This window comes from Pelobates fuscus, chromosome 9, assembly GCF_036172605.1.
Source record: "Pelobates fuscus isolate aPelFus1 chromosome 9, aPelFus1.pri, whole genome shotgun sequence".
In the NCBI taxonomy this organism is placed as follows: Eukaryota; Metazoa; Chordata; class Amphibia; order Anura; family Pelobatidae; genus Pelobates; species Pelobates fuscus.
In genome coordinates, this window is record NC_086325.1 from 161,897,252 (window position 1) to 161,910,008 (window position 12,757).

The following is a 12,757-nucleotide window of genomic DNA, read 5'->3' on the forward strand; positions in this document are numbered from 1 at the left end:
GCAGTCGAGGGAACAATGGTTGTGACCTCCACAGAGGGGTGATCAACGTCAGCGAACAATTGTGAGAAACTAATTTCGAGAGGGTGCGAGCAATCATGTTGAATGGTGGAAAGGCATACAGTCTGCCCGTCGGCCACTCCTGAAGGCCTTTATTTTGGATTCCGGGAGGTATAGGAATTGTTGGATGGAATCTACTTTAAACCTCCAGGATCGACTTGTCCCAGTTGATCATGAACCCCAAGTTTTGGAGGCAATTGACCGTCCAAGCCACGTGGACTTGCAGCTGACCTCGGGACTGTGACATAATTAGAGGATGTACGGGGGAAGGCCACCACCGGTTTCATGATCTTGGTGAAGCACCATGTAGCTGAGGAGAGACCGAACGGTAAACATGTAAAACGTCACCGCCTCCCGTGCCAGGTGAAGTGAAGGAAATCCCTGTGTTCTATTGCAATGGGGACCGTGATTTGGCTAACCAATCTGAGGCACGGAGGAGGTCTCAGAGGCAATGAATGTCCTCCATCTGAAAGTGTTGGTAGCGGAGGAATGCATTGAGGGGTCAGATTTATCACCGGGCGGACTCCTCCCCCTTTCTTTGGCACTAGAAAAAAGGTTGCTCGTAAAGCCTGGTGTGGCAAACGGCAACTCATCTATTGCTCCTTTCGTGAGCCTTTCTTGGATGTCCATGGAAATCAACCCCTCCTGTCCCTGGGGACAGAAAGTTGGACAAGCAGAGACAGAAAAATCGAGGCGATAGCCCCGTACAGATTGAAGTACCCAAGCATCTGAAGTCACCATTGCCCACCCCCGATAGAACAAGGCCAACCTGCCCTCCACCCGCTCGGGAGCGATAGGGGAAGAATGGGTACTCACCATAAGGACGTCTGCCCGAAGTGGCACCGTGGGGGTATCTGGAGTTCCATGGCCGCCCTCTAGCTGGGAAGAAGGGGGGAGCCCTTGGATCCTGGAAACCCCAGGAAGGGAAGAAGGAGCCTCTATTGGCTCGGAACGGGCCTCTGGAATCCACGGCCGGGTGGACGGCTCCTATTACGCCCGGCCCCTCCGAAAACCTTCGGTGCACGCACCCGCTTCATATTGGCTTGGGCTTTATCAATGGCCATAAAGGTCTTAACATAGGACCCAAGGTCCTTCACGAAGGTATCACCAAATAGCATCCCATGATGAGTTAGGTTCAGTCACTGCCATGGTAGTGAATTTTGGGTCCCTTTCCGCTGACATAGCGGTGTTCGCATTCCCCAGGAGGCAAATAGCGCGCTGGACCCAACCTATGGCCACATCTACGTCTAGGGCCAAGTCTAGCGGCGTCCAGAAGCTCATATAGCTTGGACAAGGGGCCCAGGGTATGCAAAATCTTGTCCTGGCAGCCTTTAAGGGAGAAATCCAGGCCTTTCTTAGGTTTCTAGCCAGACTTGTTTAGAAATTGTGCGATCTGGGGATCAACCTCAGGGGTCTTGTAGGCAAAGCCCGGGAGGGAAGGCCTGGGGCATTCAGCGAGTAGCTTATTGTGGCCCTCCTTGGAGACAGGGGTGCGCATGCGCAACGCCACATATTGGGCAATATGCCCTTGGGTACCCATTCGGCCGACCGGGGGTGGCGCAGGTCGTCTGGGTCGAACAGGGGGTTACCCTGCGGATCCAGGAGTGCTGCCCAATCCCAAGCAGATCCAGCCACAATACCCCGTGCACTTGCGGGTGTCCCAGAGGTGGTCACACCAACAGGAGGCGAAGCCTCCTCTGACTCAACCTCATCATAGGAGGCGTAGTCCAGCACATCCGAGTCAACCTCAGCACTCTGGTCGGTATCCGACCCTCCCTCGTGGGACCTAGCCCGTTTCCATGATCTAGCCTTTTTAGCTTGGCCAGGGGCTCTTTTGCCCGTGGTAGGCGCGTTATCTGTGACCGCGTCATGCAAGTCCATCGTGGCAGGTATAACCTGCATCGAGGAGTGGGAGTCGATGTGCTTGGCCTTAGCCTTTGCCTTACGGGCTCCAGGCATGGCAGGGACAGGCGGAGGGGTCCCGGCACCCATAAGGGCGGGGGCCGCCATAGCAGGAATCAACATGGCTTGTGCCAAGGATTGGGAGAACGATGAGGACACCGCTCCCATGGCAGAGGCAAAGGCGTTCTGCAAGGATGAGGCCATAGTGGCGTCCAGTAGGGCTTGGAATTCTTGAGAGGCTATAGTACCCTCAGGATTATCCTGGGTAAGAATCTCTGCAAGGCCCCGTGGCCCCTCATCCCTATCCTGCATATAAGCAAAAATATATATATATCCCTAAAACAATAAACTAACTGAAAGCAGCAGGGTTGAGTAACCCACAAAAAGGAAAGCAAAACAACCTGTCAGGTGGTTTGCCCAGGGGACCCAGAGGCCTGTAAGGCTAAGCAGCAGGGAGACCGCGAGTAGCAGGGAGCAAAGAGACCGGCCGCAAGTGAGTACCGCCCAAAAACGGCACGCGGGAGCCGGGCAAGACCCGATCTCAGCCAGTACACAGATGGGGGAATGGGTGTGTACACGGCACCCGCGCGGGCTGGTCACGAGCACAAGGATGGAGCCGCGGCTAACTGGCCCTTGCAGCCCGCACGCCACCTGCAACAGAAGGGCAGAAGCAAGCCACAGGGAAGCTTGGGGGGACCGCAAGAGAAAAAAATGGGACCCCACTAGGCACACCACTCTACAAATCTACAAATATATATACCTTTATACTTAAACTTAAAGACAATGTGGTATGTGAACAATTTTACAATATACTTTTAAATAAGAGACAGCAATTTTTCACTTCAAATGTTGAATGTCATTATAAGATCAGTGTAATAGGGCTAAAAAGATAATAGCACAGTGCCATTCATGTTTATTTTAACAATGTTTTTAGTTAGATTGTACTTGGAATTCGGATTCGAGGGACACTCCGTGTTAGGATATACACTCGAGGACTGTAAGCTTGGTGGATATTCATGGGGTTACTTTCTACAGATTTATAGTGACCCCATTAGGATAAGCGGCTCCCAGCAAGGGATAAAGGTTATACATGGTCTAAAAATGCAATATGCTGCTATACTCTGTTCTGCTCTACTATAAATATACTGTGGTTCAGTCACTACAACGCCATCACAAAGTTCTAATCATGAGTGGCATTTTAACGCACCTTACTGCAGGTGCTAATTACAAATATTGTATTAGAATTAAAGCACAACCACACTAGACTGCACTTTACTTTTTTCTTTACTCTTAAGGAGACACTATAGGCACCCAGACAACTTCATCCCATTCAAATTGTCTGGGTCTGTGTCCCAGTCTCCCTAAACCTGTAATGTAAAACACGTTTTAGAGAAAATGCAATGTTCATATTGCAGTGTTAAAACTGCCTCTAGTGGCTGTCTACCTATATCCATCAATATTTCAGTCACACACTGAATTTCCCTAAAGCACCTCGTTATTCCACATATAAGGGTTATTCCAAGCACCATGACCACTTCTGTGATTTGAAGTGCTAATATTGCTTGGAGTCTGTATGTGACGCATTTCACAGAGAAAAGCTGCATATAAAGAATTGATTCCCTTTGCATCATAAGCCAGACCAGAACAAGACGAGGATACTATTGTTACATACTGCAATTCCTATTTAAATAATTACATGAGCAGTGTGGGAGACAGACAGAGATGGAAGAGTTGTGTTGCAGACTGCTGCTCTTATCTAGATACTCTGACAAACCCAGAAAGCAGGCAGACTAGGGAACTGCAGCTTCTACCTGTACAGTCAGGAATTGGACTTGCTGTGTTACAATCTGCATCACAAGACAAGCAGGTGGAAGAGACTTGTCATGATAGTGAATACATCTCCTATGCAGACTAGGGAGGACAACCGTTATGTTAAGGACTGCAGCTCCTGCCTATATAAAATATTCACCACAGTATGCACACATTCAGATTTAATACACTATACTTTTTTTTGTTGACTGATTTTTAGTAAATTTTTTATATATATATATATATATATATATATATATATAAATATATTTTGACATAATATTAGAGTAGCCTTTATAGTGTGTTTACATATGATCTTTTACGGAGGCTGTAAAGGAATGCGACATGCTTGCTACAAACATCTGTCTCTGCGTTTTTTAGGCAGTGTCACCTATGCAGGCTTTTCTCAAGGATTGTTTGAGAAGTACACTAATTCATTGATGAACTGCAGCCTGGGGAGCTTGGCTGGCTCCTCCGAGGACAGGTGTCTCAGTGTCTAACTCCAGTTGGTTTTCATTAAGTCTTCCAGACATATCTGGTGTCCAGCCAAGAACACTGCTAACTACAACATCTAACATGAACTTTGTAAAAGGGAGGGAGGGAGAGAGCGAGAGAAAGTTTTGATGCTCAACAACTACAGTTTAAGGACTGGCAAAACCTGACCAATTAATAGGTGGGACAGCAATTAAATAATATGACAAAGAAACAATTATATAGTCTCATAATAGTTTCATAATTAAAAGGTATCTTTCTCCCATCACTGACACCATACATCTATTACTATGACTAATTTAATATTTAACACAAAAGGGTTTACTCACTGAAGCAGAAATCATAAAGAATTGAAAAGGGAACTGCAGATTTATGGCCAAAGTAGCCAAGCTGGCTCAAAAACTGATTTGTAAAATGGTTTCAATTTGTCTATTTTGGCTTTAAATGGGTGTTATATCACATACCAAGAGCTCTATATAATTGAGAAGCAAGCCAAATATGGACACAGGTGTATTCAGTTTAGTTACTGAATAGGGAATTGACCAGGGAATTACAAATTGTATTCAAAATATCCAAATTAGAAACACTGGAAACAATGTCAAACTATTTTTCTCAATTGGCTATTTTGGTCTATAATTTGCTTTTACAATCCCCATTTCAGTGGAAAACCCAAAAGTGAACAATATATTTTAATCTTTTGTTTGACTTAAAGGGCAGTAGAAAGGTGGAATACAAAGTTTTTTAAATGTTGGTTTTAAAGGGTTACTCATAACAAAAAAATCGTGTTTTCATAAAACACTGATTTTGGTTAGAGTAACCTTTGTTGTGCTGGTCTGCCACACACACAAAAATAAATAAATACAACTCATTCCAATGTCAGGGCCAAGTTCTCTATGCAGTCCGATACTCCATGGCTGACATACTGGCATAACTCCTGTTCCAGGCTGGGTAATGACACCCCAATGACACAGAGGGAGGTGTAGTTACACCACCAAAATCCAATATAGGGGTTTATAGCGAAACACAGCATATACAGACTAGAGACACAATTGACCACCTCAAATCCTTAAAGTGGTCATGGTGCCTTAAGTAACCTTTTCAAGTAAAGGTATGAAAATCCTTCCTTTAATCCTTCTTCATGATTAAGGTAAGGATTTGTTTCACTTCCCATTTTTCAGAGAGAAACTCATCCATTGTAGTTGTGTTACTCCAAGCACCATGGCCATGTCAGTGTATTGAAGTGGCAATGGTGCTTGGAGTCTGTATATGCAGCATTGAGATGAAAATGGAAATACTTTTTGCAAAAGTACTTTAATTAAATAATTCTAATCATCAAAAGGTTGCAAATGCACTACGGAGGCAGTGCTGCAACAATAAACAAGTTACACTTGTCAGTTGCCAGAGTCCTGATCAATAAGATATGCTGGATCCTATCAATAGTGACCTAGTAAAAGGACCTATTTTATTCTGTTTATAAAAATGTAAATATAGCACCTTGTCAATACATTGCATCCCAGATCTAGTACAATTCCAAGAAATAATGTTCAAGCCTTCCCAGAGAATGCAACCACAGTCCATATTTTAACAATACCCCCTTTACTAAAGAATTTGGTAATTCCAAAATCCTGGATGGCTAGTGAACTTTGAGATTGGTTGGTGGTTGAAAAAGCTCTGATTACTGAACAGTATTGGATAAAGCATATATTTTACTCAGGAAAGACAAATGTATTTGCATGTTGTTTGCTGCATAAGAAAATTAAGCAGATCTTTGACCACTGAGCTAGGTCATACGAAAACACTATTTGCTGGTGTGTTACATTATTATTATTATTATTATTTATATAGCGCCAACAAATTCTGTAGCGCTGTACAATGGGTATAAAATGATATCCTGCTCTGCATGATGTACTATGCATTGATAATGTTTAAAAAACAATGTTTTGTCTGTTAGCACAACCTGGTTCTTAAAACAAGCCGTATCTTTCAGTCTTACATGGAGGCTATGGTTGACCAAGATGAATGAAGATAACCACAAATAGAGGCTTCTTTGAACCATGGTTCAATAAACTGAGGCAGACTTATACTGGTTGCTATTATGCATGTTTTAAACTATGGGTTAACTCTTTCCAGTACTACTGGCAAGATGCACCTTCTGCTGCAGGTTTGTAAAGTTATTGTATGTATTAAAATATATGTTAAATCCATACAAGGTACAAACTAGTTTGGCAGCAACATCTAGTCCGATTACATAAAATAACTTTGTAGGGTAGCACATATTTGCTAGAGTTGTACATATTCAATTCAATGTTCTGTCTAGATTACAGGGATGTATGAGGATATAAAAGAAGCCTGTGGTGCTCTCAGCATCTCATATGCTCCACTAAAAATCCCTCAATAGCTCAGATAAGCTGAGATCTGCAATACTTTGTGACATCTGAAAAGAAAAGATGAGATAGCTTGAGGGGTGCTTGGAAAGTCTCACTGGCATCTGAAAATATATACAGTGTGTGTAAAAAAATAAATAAAAAAATGCCCTTGCGTAGAATGTGAAACTTTCAGTGAGAATCTGCAAACCTCGGAGTCTGGCTTAAAATACAAGAGGAATTTAACCCCTTAAGGACACATGACATGTGTGGCATGTCACAAATCCCTTTTATTCCAGAAGATTGGTCCTTAAGGGGTTAAAGGGATGCCAACTTCTCCAAAAAAACATCTTATTGAATACATCTGAAGCTAAAAATTAAAACAAATGCAAGTGCTGTTTTTTTGTAACTACAAAAAATGATAGATTGTCTGATCAACAAACATATAACAGACATGTATGCAGATAAAGACAGAAGACAGATAGATTGATAGATAAATGATACTGGGAACGACAGATGACAGACTAGAAAGATCTAGATAGACAGGTAGATGATAGACAGAAAGAAGGAGATACAGTTTATGATAGAAACAAACTGCCATTGAGTGCTTTTGTAGACAAGATAATCTACGCACCAACAGATGGGCAGACTGAAACATACTGCATTTTCCAATTATTTTAGACAGACAACTTGAAAGAGAAATAGTATTTTTGTACATGTTACCATTATTGCTAAAAGCAGACGTTTTGTACAAATAATTTCAAAGAATAAAAATGCTGATAAATCAGAAAAGGGTTTTACGTAGGTTGCATATGGATATTTGCCTTATTTAAGTAATTGTTTTGGGACAACCTTTTAAATTGCTGTTGGCAGTATATTGGTTAGCTCACAGATACTTAGTTGTGCTAAATCACATCATTTTAGGCACCTTGAACAAGTTAGGATATCACACTTGACTGCACTTATCAGCTCAGACAAGATAATTAGCAGAAGATGTAGTCAATTTGACTCAATTAATAAATGTTGTTGTGTTTGTACTGAGTAATATTGTCAATCAATGAGTGTTTACAACAAGGAATTAAAATCAAAATGATCCCCAGATTTAAAGGTTGTTTTTCTTTCATTGCTTTTGGATGTATTATATTAAGTTGATATATACGTTATCAAGTGTTCTAATTAGTTGCTATGATTTTGTTTATATTTTGGGGTCACTTACTAAAAAAACTAAAGTTTAAACCGTAAAGAAACTCTACTACAAGTTGTTCAGTAGGATGCAGTCTTTAAAATGTACCTTTTATCAGTACATCCCCCTAGAGGCTTTTGAAGTATTTTCAGATTTAGTGCTTCCTTTTGGACTTAACATGATGTTTAAATGCTTAGGCTCGCTAATCGAGGTGAAAAGGAACACTTAGTTCAGTCACCTACTATGGCTATGCTTCAAGGTAAACACTGCTTCAAAATGTCAACTGTGGAAAAGTTACCTCAATACAAATAAACGATCTTGCATGTATGGGGACCAATCGGTTGTTCAAAGACACAAATCCATATTCTAGTTCTCATACCATCACGTGTGGGTCAAAGTGGTTCTTTTACGTGCACTGTTACGGGCATTGGAACTGCTATTAATTTCAAAGTACCAAACATTTGGCCTAACTATTTCTTTTAATAACATGCCATACCACCTTTTTAGAATTTTGTTCTTCATTAGGGGTTAACATGACAGAATGCTGACATCTCTGTGTAACACAATATCCTGCAAAGACACAGCATGGGTCACAGAGGTCCTCAGGGCTACAAACATTCCTAATATTTATATCTGAACACAAATTTAACCCCTTAATTTAACCCCTTAAGGACACATGACATGTCATGATTCCCTTTTATTCCAGAAGTTTGGTCCTTAAGAGGTTAATACATATCATACTAGATATATTAAACATTTATCGTCCATAATGATTTTTTTTTACCAATCTATTTATTATAAACATAGCTAAGCTGGAAAGCTAGCGGAGTTGGAGAATTCTTTAATTCAGCTATTTTAGCCTAAAATTGGAATTCCCCACAGTCCCTGATGAATGAACTCCGATTGGGTTTCAAATAAACAGTGCTAAGTTGATGCATACAAGGGACGACAACTGTTAGGGATATAGAAATGCCGTGGTACCCTGCCCCCCTCCTCAATACAAGCAAAGGTTCTTACCTGGTGGGCTTCTTGGAGGCAGATGACAGTCACTGGTCCTCTTCAAGGTAACAGGTGAAAGCAGTGACAGCGAAGCAACTAAACTCACTCCCAAGGATAGCAACGAAGCATCTGGCAAGGTGTGACAGAGACACACATATAGGAGCTACACACTCACTTATCATACTAATCATACAATCTAGTTAATGCAAGTTTAAGTAGAGATAGGCTGTGTCAGAGGTCAAAACTGTCTGTTATATAGTGATACATATAAATATATATGATAATACAAAAGATGTCTGTTATCCTCTCTGCATCGGTATTCTGCCTGTGGTTATAAGTGTGTCTGTCTGACCCTGGCACTGTTTCTGTCTGTCCGTGTCTAATTGCAGCACTATATTTCTCTGACTGGCACTGTATCTGAGTGATTGTGGAACTGTGTGTATCTGCAACTGTATGTTTGACCCAGTAGTATGTTTGGCTGTCCTGCCTCTCTGACCCAGGCAATGTATATGCCTACCCTGTGTATTTTTCTTTGGCACTGTATTTGTGTGTCTTTCTGACCCTTGCACTGTGTTTAACCTGCCTGACCCTGGTACTGAGCAATGGATCTCTTTTATGGTTGTTTTACCCTGACAAATTGTTCTTCTCTGTGTGACCCTGGCACTGTGTTTGTCTGACCCTGGCACAGTGTTTGGATGCTTAGTGTGCCTGGCAGACCATGTATCTGTCAAACCCTAGCACTGTGTCTGTATGACCCTGGCACTGTGTGTGTCTGACTCTGGCAGTCATGTGTGCCTACATCTGACCCTGGCACAGTGTTTGGATACTTAGTGTGCCTGGCAGACCATGTATCTGTCTAACCCTAGCACTGTGTCTGTATGACCCTGGCACTGTGTGTGTCTGACCCTGGCACAGTGTTTGGATACTTAGTGTGCCTGGCAGACCATGTATCTGTCTAACCCTAGCACTGTGTCTGTATGGCCCTGGCACTGTGTGTGTCTGACCCTGGCACAGTGTTTGGATGCTCAATGTGCCTGGCAGACCATGTATCTGTCTAATCCTAGCACTGTGTTTGTATGACCCTGTGTATTGAATAGAGTCACTGTATCTCGCTGCACCTGTGTGTCTGCCTTCTCTGTGTGTCTAAAACTAGTATTGTGTCTGCCTGCCTCTGTGTCTGAAGCTCGCACTGTGTTTGTATGTCTGATACTGGCACCGTGTCTATCTGTCCTTGTGTATCTGACTCCAGTACTGTGTTTGGCTGCCTTGTGTGTCCTAACTCTAGCACTCTGTCTTTCTGCTCCTGTATGTCTGTCTGACCCTGGCTATCTGCCTGTCTCTCACTGTCAAGCCCTGGCAATGTGTCTGTCTGTCCCTGTGTGTTTGTCTGAGTCTTGCAGTGTATCTGACTGTTCCTGTTGGTCTTCCCCTGGCACTGTGTATACCTGACCTTCTATGTCTGTCTGCTCCTGGCACTGTGTATACCTGCCCTTCTGTGCCTGTCTGCTCCTGGCACTGTGTATACCTGCCTTTCTGTGTATGTCTGCCCCTGGCTCTCTGTATACCTGCCTTTCTGTGTATGTCTGCCCCTGGCTCTCTGTCTATCTGTTCCTGACACTGTCTCTCTGTCCCTGTGTTTCTGTCTGACCCTGGCACTGTATCTGTCTGTCCCTGTGTGACTGTCTCTTCTCTCCCCTAGTCACTGCTCTCCTCAGCTCCCCTTGAGTACGTTTTATAGCTGCTGTCAGACAGACTGTCAGGAATTCACACTTAGACCTCACTCTCCTGTCTTTTCCTCCTCCTCCTCCACTTATTCACTCATTTACTCTCTATTATAACCCCCTCCTTCGTCCCTGTTCTTGCTGTACACTCTCCACCCACAGCCTCCTTTTCCTCCTTTCTTCAAACAAATCCTCCTTTCCATTACTCTCCATGCTGCTGTGTCCCTTCATTGAGCTGCACATCTTCCCTTGCACGCCTTGCCTTTATCTATCCCTCTGTTTAGGTCTGTGTTACTGTCTGGCATGACATCAGATATAAACAAAGCGTTAACCACTTATCAGGCTAGGAGTTGGAAGAAGGGTCTGCATTTATTGGACTGCTTTACAATACTTTCAGGAAAAGGGGACTGGAAAAAATGTAACCACAAGGAGACAAAATATTTCTAGTTAACGTAAAGTCTGAACACGACTCTACAAGCGAATATAGTAATATAACCATTTCCTCTACTTGTGTTCTCTTCTTTTTTAAACAACTGGGTTTATTCATTAGTAGTTAAATGTGTTTAAACTGCCCAAATATGACAAATAAACCTAGGAATTCCTGCTCTCTGTAAAAGGTCAGTGCTCATTATGGAATTAATGTTGTGGAGGAAGCAGCACATATACACTGTCAAGTGTCTAAATCAGGGGTGCCCAAAAGGTAGATCCCTAGAAGTTTTAAAACTACAACTTCCATGATGCTTTGTGATTTTAAAGCATTCTAAAGACATGCAAATCATCATGGGAATTGTAGTTTTACATCATCTGGGGATCTACCTTTTGGGCACCCCTGGTCTAAATAGCACACTGTAATGGTGCTGAATTCATCTTTTAGATTGTAAGCTCATTTGAGCAAGATCCCCAGGAATTTCTTGTTTCCTGTAAATATCTGTAATAGCATGTTTCTTATTTGCTATATCCCCAAAAGAAAATAGTAAACCTCTGCAGGATATATTGGCACTATATAAAAGCTAATAACAATAATAACTGGGGGATGGGGAAGAGACAGCACCTGACCGAGCAGGAGGTGAATCTGTGTAGCCCCGACAGTTCATTCATTATCCGTGACTTCAAGGTACCTTCACCCACTCCCTATATTATTATTTTTTCAAATTAGCGCCACACCATATTTGGTATTGGATATTGAATATGTGTATTGGGAGAAACTACACTTGGTGTTTTGGCAGCTTAATAACAACATTACTTTCATAAAGCACTTGCACTTTTGTGATATCAAAACATTTTTAATTAGCGCTGGTACGCTATGTCTTTTTAGCTCCGAGAGTTCACCCCATTATATGCTGCTATTTCCAGTCACTAACCTACCTGCTAAGTTCCAGTGGGTCTCCCTGGATACCTCATCACATGGGGAAGAAGAAGAAAAAATACTGGGCGGATCTGGGCTCCAGAGATATAGGAGGTTTTATGCAACAGACCGTGCGGTCAGCACCTCCCAAGATGGCGCTGGCTGGGGCCTACTCCACTCAATCTTCAGGCGGCAACCGTATCCTGCCACATCTACGGTACACTCCGTGCCTCGAGCATCACTGGAGGTGGGTGACTCCCTCAACCAAAGCTGACATACAGGCGCTGAGGCATGTTTAAGGCTGATATGGCTCTTGTCAGGGAGGAAGTAACTACACTAACTAGGAGAGTTGAGGCAGTGGATGGAGATACGGGAAGCACCAAAACGGCACAGTCTGACACAGATGCTGCCCCAGGGTCGTTACAGAAGAAATGTGCCAACCTGACAGAGCAACTGGCTAGTGTTGAAGACCGGGCTAAAGCATGCAATGTGCTCATACGCAGGGTTCCTGACTCCATTTCAAATGCTGAATTGTCCCATTACTGCCGGAGGCTAATCGCTACCTTACTGAAGCCTAAACAGCTAGTGGTGGATGCCCGCTTTTGCCTCCCAAAGCACCCCAAGACGCACTTACTGATATAATGTTTGAATTTGTACAGGACTCAGATCGTAGGGCCCTCATGGGCGCAGCACGAGGGTCTCCCACAGTGCACTTCGAAGGAGCACACTTGGTATTTTATGGAGACATATCCAGAAGTACCCTCGCATGGCGGAGGTCCTTCCGACCTGTTACACAACTACTACTGGAGCACTCCATCCCACACAAGTGGGGTCCACATCAACTGGTAGCGGACAAGAACGACAAGACGCATATTCTTCTGCACGT

The 12,757-nt window shown here is 43.1% G+C and overlaps 1 protein-coding gene across 2 annotated transcripts in view; it reads right to left on the minus strand.

The window, feature by feature from the left end:
- ADAMTSL2 (ADAMTS like 2) overlaps positions 1-10,569 on the minus strand; it is a 77,843-nt gene extending 67,274 nt beyond the window's left edge. The window contains exons 1-2 of one of the 2 annotated variants that reach the window (XM_063432919.1): positions 10,371-10,569; positions 8,824-10,330 (exon numbers count right to left, since the gene is read on the minus strand). The gene's annotated coding sequence lies outside the window, so the exon portion shown is untranslated. Of the gene's footprint in view, positions 1-8,823 lie in introns of both variants that reach the window. The other variant, XM_063432918.1, reaches the window with a different exon arrangement.
- Positions 10,570-12,757: the final 2,188 nt, after the last annotated feature.